The sequence below is a fragment of the Corvus kubaryi genome, unplaced genomic scaffold (genome assembly GCF_017639235.1).
Source record: "Corvus kubaryi isolate FWS band 111438036 unplaced genomic scaffold, C.kubaryi_AGA036_p1.0 split1-131, whole genome shotgun sequence".
In the NCBI taxonomy this organism is placed as follows: Eukaryota; Metazoa; Chordata; class Aves; order Passeriformes; family Corvidae; genus Corvus; species Corvus kubaryi.
The window spans coordinates 24,566,516-24,574,357 of NW_024582073.1; the positions used below are offsets into that span (position 1 = coordinate 24,566,516).

A 7,842-nucleotide genomic window follows, 5' to 3' on the forward strand; every position below is an offset into this window, starting at 1 on the left:
TGGCTCACCTTGTAGTGGTGGTGACTGTGTCCATAGGTGCCTGAACAGCTTTGAAAGATAACCCAGAGGACAAAGTCCAGCCTCTAAGGTAATGGCATTGGAATAACTCTTTGGCAGCAATCCGGGATTATGATCCCTGGCATTAAGATTTCCAGCTGACAGAGTTTTGCTGTATATCTGTTTGCCTATCTGTACGTGACATTTGCTGCTTGCTATGCAGGGAGAGCCCCACACAAACAGCAGCATGTTTTCCTACCTCTGTCAATCTCTGCTATGAACTTCTGTGGGACATGGGTCACATCCTGCTTCATAATTACTCTCCAGTGCTCGTGAGAACACTTCTAAGCCTAAAAAACTGGCTGGAAAGCTGGCCAGAACTCTCTTTACCATTGGGAAATCCACTGAAGTTCCAGATTTAACAGGAGAGACAGGAAATGACCTGTAGCATCAACAAACATTGACACTAATTTCAGCTGAAAGGGGACACTGGCAGCCGAATACTCGTGCAAGCTCATTTCCTCTCCACAGCTGTCGCAGTCTCCAGTTCAGCTGAACTGGAGTTCAGGGCTGTGGTGAGACATGTTGGTCACATCTCTGCTTGTAAAGTAAACAAGAACACAGAATGGTTTGTCTTCTTGTCCTAGCCCACTTTATATTTTGGCCCAGGCACAGCGACTGGCGCCGGGGAGACAATGTCAGCTGGGTTTCTCCAGGGTTTCTTGGGAATGATGGCTCCTCAGCTGCCCAAGCTATCATGCTTGGTGGACCCAGAGGTACCAAACAGCTACATGTCCCTCTTCTCTCTTGCACTCACCCTTCAGCTTTCTGAACCATCCCAGTGTCTTACAGCATGTTGTCAATATCACCCACAAGCTCATGGACAAATTATTACGCTGGTGGCCCCAAGTGAGATTCTAATCTCAGAGTCTCAGAACTCAATCCTAAAAGGCAATGGATTTGCCCCGAGAGAAAACAAACCAGTATCTTCCTGAAAAAATCCTACAACAACCCATGCAAGTACCACACATTTAGGGGCAGGGCTGTAGCTGCCCACGACCCAGAGGCTGTATGACATCTCCTCCAGTTAACAGTGGCCTAGGGAAAGGTGTCCCTGCCCATGACAGGGAGATGGAACAAGATGACCTTTAAGGTGCCTTGCAACCCAAGCCATTCTGTAATTCTATGATTCTATTAAGTCAGGGAAGTCTGAGAGCAGTTGAGATGCAATTCCAAATAGTGCCCTGCTTTATTGAAGGTGTCAAATGGCCAGTCCAAACTGCTATTACCAGTCCAGGATTGCTAAGGCTTAAGGCATTAAGATAGAGGCAGGTTATTGAAAATCATGCCAAGTTCATCTATCTATAAATTGACCATCCCTTTATTTTCTTCTTTAAGGAGTTTTCATACAGAAGATAAATCTGGAAGAAGTCAGAAAGCTCAGGCAGTTGTGTTCCAGCTAAGGGAGCTCCGAGGGTTTCCTCACCTCTAGCTATGAAGCTCATGACATCCAGCAATCCTTCCTCATACAATAGATACTGGGATCTCTTGTGCTTGGCCCAAAAGAAGCCCACAGATGTCCACTGCTGGCTCTTGGTCTAGGCTCTCATAAAACTTCCACAGATGTTTGCCTTGGGGTTGAAGCTTTTTCTCAAGCAGCTTAGTGCAAGCAGCATGCTGCTTTGCTGAACTGGCAGAAAGCTTCTCTGGATATTTTTATTATTTGGAGGATGATTTTCTCATGAATTGAAATAAAAGACTCAACTTGTTTATGTTACATCATGGAGGGGGATAAAGCCATCCATGCAGTTTCTCCTGCTCTGTTACATATATATGTACCACACAGGTGCTTTGGAAAATCCCACCCTGAAACCAGAGCTATAAAGTTAGCAGTTAATCTCAGGGGACTAATCTTCAGCCAGTGTCAGTCGGCATCACCTCACCGTGTGCTGGCTCAGGATTTGGCCCCAGGATGAGGAGACTGCTGTGCAGCAGGGACCAGAAAAGGACCCAGAAAAGGAGACACTGCTCCCATGGGGACTCTCTGAGCTACTGGGGGGATTAGCAGGTCCCATGATAGACTGGAGCTGGGTGGAAATCAGGTGCATTTTTATTGCTGAAGATATTTGAGGAGCCAAAAAAAAAAAAGGGGGGGGGGGGGAACAAAAAGAAAAGGAAAATCACAATGCTGCTTCAGCTTTGCATGGCATTGTCTGCTTCATCTCCCCAGAACAGCTCACTGGTCTCAGGGGTCACCTTCCCTTTCACTGTCCCCATCAGCAGCGTGTGTTTTCTGTTGGGAAAGAGAAAGAAATGAGAGAGGCTGGTTTGGGGGTGGGAGAGGTCACTCATTTAAGGCTCGTTCTTAATCCCTTTTCTGCTGCAGACTTCCTGTGTGTCTGTAAAAGCAGATCTAACCAGGGACCATGGCACCTCTGATATTATCCTTTAGCAGGTGACATCTCACTTGCCCCTCCATGAGTGAGGTGAGACCTATCAAATCTCCTGTGCCTGCAGTGGGAAAGGCAAAAGTAGAGGCATCCCACTTTTCAAGGTATTTCTGCACATGTTTTTTCCCCCCATATTTCAGGTAGAAAGACATTTAAAAAGAAGCTTTGTTTTCCATGCAGTTTCAAAATTTAAAATATTTTCTCCTACTTTTTTTCCAGTAGGTTTAAGTGAACTACAGTTTTCTCAAAGGGTTCAGAAATCTTCTTCATTCTTTTTTTAGCAGTAGAGGGAGTAGGGTGAGGGAGTAATGAGCATAAAAATGTGCATTAGAAAGGAAGGAAGGGAGGAAGGAAGGAAGGAAAGAAAAAAGGGAATTAAAAATCTAACTCATTTAAAATGGCTTTTCAAAAACCTCACCTTTCTGGTAAAAATTAAAAGGTAATTAAAAATTACTTTTCTGCAAAATATTTCCTTATTGGTGAATCACATCTTAAGTATTCTTGCAGTCAAAAACATTTGGTTTCATCCTTATTTATTTCTGCATTAAATAAAAGCAAGCTGAGATGTGGGAAATCACTTTGATGGAAGGCATTTTCTGAAATCTGTGTATTGCTTAAATTCCATCCCAGATCTGTTTCAGACTTACCCAAATTGAACGAAACCTGTTTGAATTTCACCCATCACTGCTGTTAATCCTTCTTTTCTTCCCATCACAAAAGAAGAAAGGTTTCATCTGTGTCCCTGGGAGGCATCCGAAAGACGAAGCCCCTCCTTACCCCCGATTTAATTTTTCGAGAAGATTCAGCTCCCAGGACGCTCAGGTATCGCTGGCTGGACTGTGCAAAGGACTCTGAGGTGTGTACCTTCCCCTCCAGCTGCAGGCAGCATCTGCGCTGGTAATAACCTTTTGGGCTGCGATTTGAAATGCGAATTTCACGCTGTTTCAGTGGCACACAGACACCGGTCCTACACTGATCTTCCACCCAAGGCAGACCTGGCCTGTGCCCCCACAGATGCTGAGGCATGGGCAGGGCCAGTGCCCGGTGATGTCCTGCACCACACTCACCAGACCCTGTCAGTCTTAGCTCTGCCCTGAGCCAGCAGAGGCATTTCTGGCTTCAATAGCCTTTAAATGATTTTCTTTCCATGATTGTATGTGGTAGCCCTATGTCAAAGAGCTCCCCCTCTTAACTACACACTGGGGAAAATGGCTCTTCTTTTGTTTTTTTTTTCTCTGAACTTGCCACTAACTAGTTTCATCTGATGTCCCCTGGCTCTTGTATTAGAAGACACAGCAAACAGTCATCTTCTATTCATATTTTCCAGTCTTGCGATCTCTATCATATCCCCTTCGGTGGTGTCTTTCCCAGCCTGGGTAATCTGAGTCCATTTAATTGCACTCCTATCCTGTTTGAGAGCTGAATTAATTATCTGTTTAATTATCTGTTTAGTCTATTCTTAACCTATTGTTAGGGTTTCATGGCCTGGAGCCACCCTGGTGTCTGGTCTGTGCTAGACTGCTTTGTAGGGCCCACCAGGAAGGAGAACCTCTGGACATGAGCTCAGCAGAGGCTGGATTTATCTCGTGGCATCTTGGACACCAAAGCCCACCCTGAACTACTGTTGAAGGATGCCAGTCCCACTCACTGACTGACAGGCAGGCTAAAATGGTTATTTTCCTCATTCAGTCTGATAACAGCAGTGCCAAAAATTACAAGTCTGGGCCCATGAACACCTCTGCCCCAATAGAAGGCAGTGCTTAGTGAGGGGATGTGCCCTTCAGCAGAGCAGGGAGCAGATCCAAGCAAGACACCCTTCTCCCCCTCTCTGCTCATTACCCTTCGGGTTTTGCCCAATCCTCATGTATCCCTCTGTGGTCAACATCCCATGACCTTAAAGGTGACTCTGGTGCTGAGGTGACTGCTCACTGGTGGGATGCTCTGAGCCTGCCCACAGTGCACTGCAGCAGCCCACAGTGCTAATTGCTTTTCCTAACTGGTTTTCTTTCCTATCTGTAACTAATTCAGTCCCGCTCATTTACGATCACATTAAGTGCCAGGCGATAATAAGCAGCAGAGGAAAGCCTTGCTGGGGCAGAGGGCTCAGCATCAGGCAGAAGCTTTGCAGGATCAAGCCTCTAAGTGGTTGCAATTCAGTGACGATTTAGCTCATTTGACCTGCAAAATGTATCCCTGGAACGCGTGCTTGCAGCTGTCTCTCACGCACACCTCCTCAGCATCAAAAACTGCTTATGTCTTCCTTTCATCTGCACCAGATGGTGGCCGTGACATCAGGGGCCTGTCTTTTTTCCATGCCATCCACACAGGACTTGACAGAGTGAAGAAGAAAGGTACTTCCACCTTGAATAGACCTGGCAAACGTGCCCTGAAGACCCCACACCCTGCCTCTGATAATTGCACCAACATTGTCTTGCAGCATGAACCACTCCAGCTCTCTGTTTTCTTTCAAAGTGTATTTGTTTTACAGCTGACATGTTTATATATGTTAACTGTTTGCTATAGATATCTGTCAGCTTCAACTGGCAAAACCAAAAAAAAGAGAAAGAAAAAAAAAAGAAAAAGAGGGGCTGGCTCCAGGCCAGAGGTATGTTTCTTAAAAGCACTTTGCTTTTTGTCACATGGTTTTGCACAGAAAGAGAAACGAGGAGAGGGAGGGTGGACTGGCAGAGGATATTGTTCTTTAAATACTGTGAAAGAATTTCATACGAAAATGTACTCAACTTTTCAGATATTAGCCCAAGAGCCATAAAAAGTTATTTTATAGTCCTAGAAATTATACACAAACATTGGTATACTGTTTGTCATAAAAACTGCTCTAAGGAGGGAATCGTGCATTATGCTTTTCAAAATATGACATTTATGAGCTGCCTCTGATTGTTACCAGAATGTTTTTTAATGAAATAGAAAATGTGTGTCTGTGTGTTCATGTGTGTTTGTGTGTACATACAATAAGAGGATGTGTCACTGAGAAAGAGACAACTGAAAAATATTTTTTACTCAGCCCAGAGGTTTTCATCTTTCTCCCTTTCAAAGAACAAAGATCACAACCCCTCCTGCCAGTGAGAGGAAAGGCAGAAGTGTCCATTTCTTCAAATTTGGAGGGAAATCAGGAAAATTTCCTGAAATTTTCTTCTTCCTTGTTTTCTTTTCAAGTAATAAAGGGCTAGTGCTGTGCAAAATCCCCTTCCCTTTGAGAGAAAACTGCAATGCTTAAGGATGAAGGCGGAGGGATGTCAATCTGTCCCAAGGCCAAAGATGTTGGCTCAGGTTTCTCCTATGTGTTTAAAAAGGTCTTAAACTGGAATTACATGACGCTTATGCCTTCTGCCAGTCCTTACACCCAGTGCCTAATTGCTCCTGGTGCTGGGATTCACTGCCTCCTGAGCACTTTTTACACTGTGAGAAGAACAGGCTTGTCATGATGACACATTTTTTTCTGCTGGACTGTTTCACCACCTCTCTGTTCAAAAGCAGGGTGGGAAGTCAGACGGTGACTCATCCTATGCACTCTTGCTTTTAAGAGTGCCTGAAGTTTTTCCAAAGAGGCAGCTTTGTCTCTTTGAGAGTTATGTTGTTTTGCATCATTTTCTGGAGTTTCAAGTCTTTTTTATCGTACTGCATGGGACTGCTCCTCAAAGGGCAGAAAGCCACCAAATCTTTCCAGATAGGCTGTGTTTTCCTTCATTTATGGTTGGGGCAGGGCTGAGCCCAAGCTAATGACCCCAAATGAGACACAAATTAATGCTGCTTGGGCACAGAATCATATTCTTGCAACCTTGCAGCATCTGACCCATTAACAATGGGTGCTTGAGCTGAAATTGGACCTGTTTAGAAGAAACAATGGAAGACTTTGTGCCTGCAGTTGTGGAGCAAGGGGTCCAGATGCCTGGGATCTGTTTGTGTCTGTTATTTGCAGCTCAGTGATTTATCAGCAGGACTCTGGACACAGATTATACTGGGCAACCCCTTCTTAGATCTTGGGCTTCAGATAGAAGGGAAGGCAGACAGATTGTTTGCAAGGGAATCAAAAGCACTTTGAGTCTTAACTGCTGCCTGAGTCATCTCACAAAAGGCATACAGTGCAGCAAACTGCTGCCCTGCAGACAAATTTCATACAAAATGACTGTGTAAAGCACTGATGTTTATACACGAGGCTGATGTGGGTTGAAGGGCTGTTTGAAATGACTGTGAAGAGTTATGTAATTATTTGAGAACAGTAGAGCATAATAAGTTAATATAAACATTGAAGAAGACAGTATGAGTTCACTGGATGCTTACGTGAATCTGTCATCCTTCTACAAATGCCTTTCTTCAAATATAAACCATGTACTTTGGGGTAAGAAATCATAGGTGCCCAGTTATGTTTGATGGGGGAAAAGGGAGATGGATGGGCAAGGGGAAAATAGCTAATCTCCATCTGGAAGGGCTGCTGGGCATTTGGTGTTTGCCAGCTCTTTGGACAATGCCTTGATGTCCAGTTGATTGGGTACTGTGTTTGAATCTGACTCTCAGTTAATCCTAGCATGTAAGATGAGCTCTACAACAATGTGTGGAAATAATTGGTATGTGAGGCAGAAAGAGATAGCAAAGGTTGTGTGGAGGTAACACCTGGGTGAACCACGTGGATTTCATAAGCCTCACAGCATCATCAAGGACGTAAAACAGGCAGTGCACACTTATGGGTAACTGGTGGCAGGTCTGCTCTAGTAATTTATGTGACAAGTAGGTTGCTTTTTCCATTTAATGTGGTATTAACCAGAATGGCAGAAATTATGATGTGAAATCTTTTGAAAAGATGATAACTAAGAATGATAATCTTGTGGTTAGTGCATCTGACTGCCTTCCCAGAGAGGCTTCCTTTTCAAACTGACATGTTTCTGATAAAATATCCACTCTCTCACTGGTTTATTTCTCCACTTGGAGTATACAAGGCTATATACTAAAAATATGTTGTTTTTCTAACTGTTTTCTATTCAGATTGAAAGTTCTTCAGGGAGAAGCTTTGTGCTATCACAGCACCTGACACATGGAGTCATGTTTCACAGGAAGCCCCTGTGTTTGAAAGATCACATTTTCAAATTTTCTTTCTCCCCCTCTCTGGCTGAAATCATGTTTTTATGCAAAGAGTGAGTAATTTGTATGAAAAAAAAGTGTTGTTTATTTTTTTCCCCTCAAAGGCAGGCCCCTTATTTTTGACTGCATGATATGCTACGTGTGAATGGGAGCCTGGCATCCAAGAAATCAAAAGGATTTGGTTTAAATAATGATTACAGTAGTACAGCTTCTCCTCTCTTCAAAATCAAGTACACTATAATCCAATGCTGGTGTAATTCCTCACAGGTCTGAAAGTATGTGACAGCTGACATACACCACT

At 43.9% G+C, this 7,842-nt stretch overlaps 1 long non-coding RNA gene across 1 annotated transcript; it reads right to left on the bottom strand.

Moving 5' to 3' along the window:
- Nucleotides 1–2,089: 2,089 nt before the first annotated feature.
- LOC121676785 lies at nt 2,090–3,582 on the bottom strand. Its single transcript, XR_006020593.1, has 2 exons — nt 3,095–3,582; nt 2,090–2,290 (listed from the first exon to the last, which is right to left on the bottom strand). It is a non-coding gene; the product is annotated as an uncharacterized LOC121676785 (long non-coding RNA).
- Between the last annotated feature and the right edge of the window lie 4,260 nt (nt 3,583–7,842).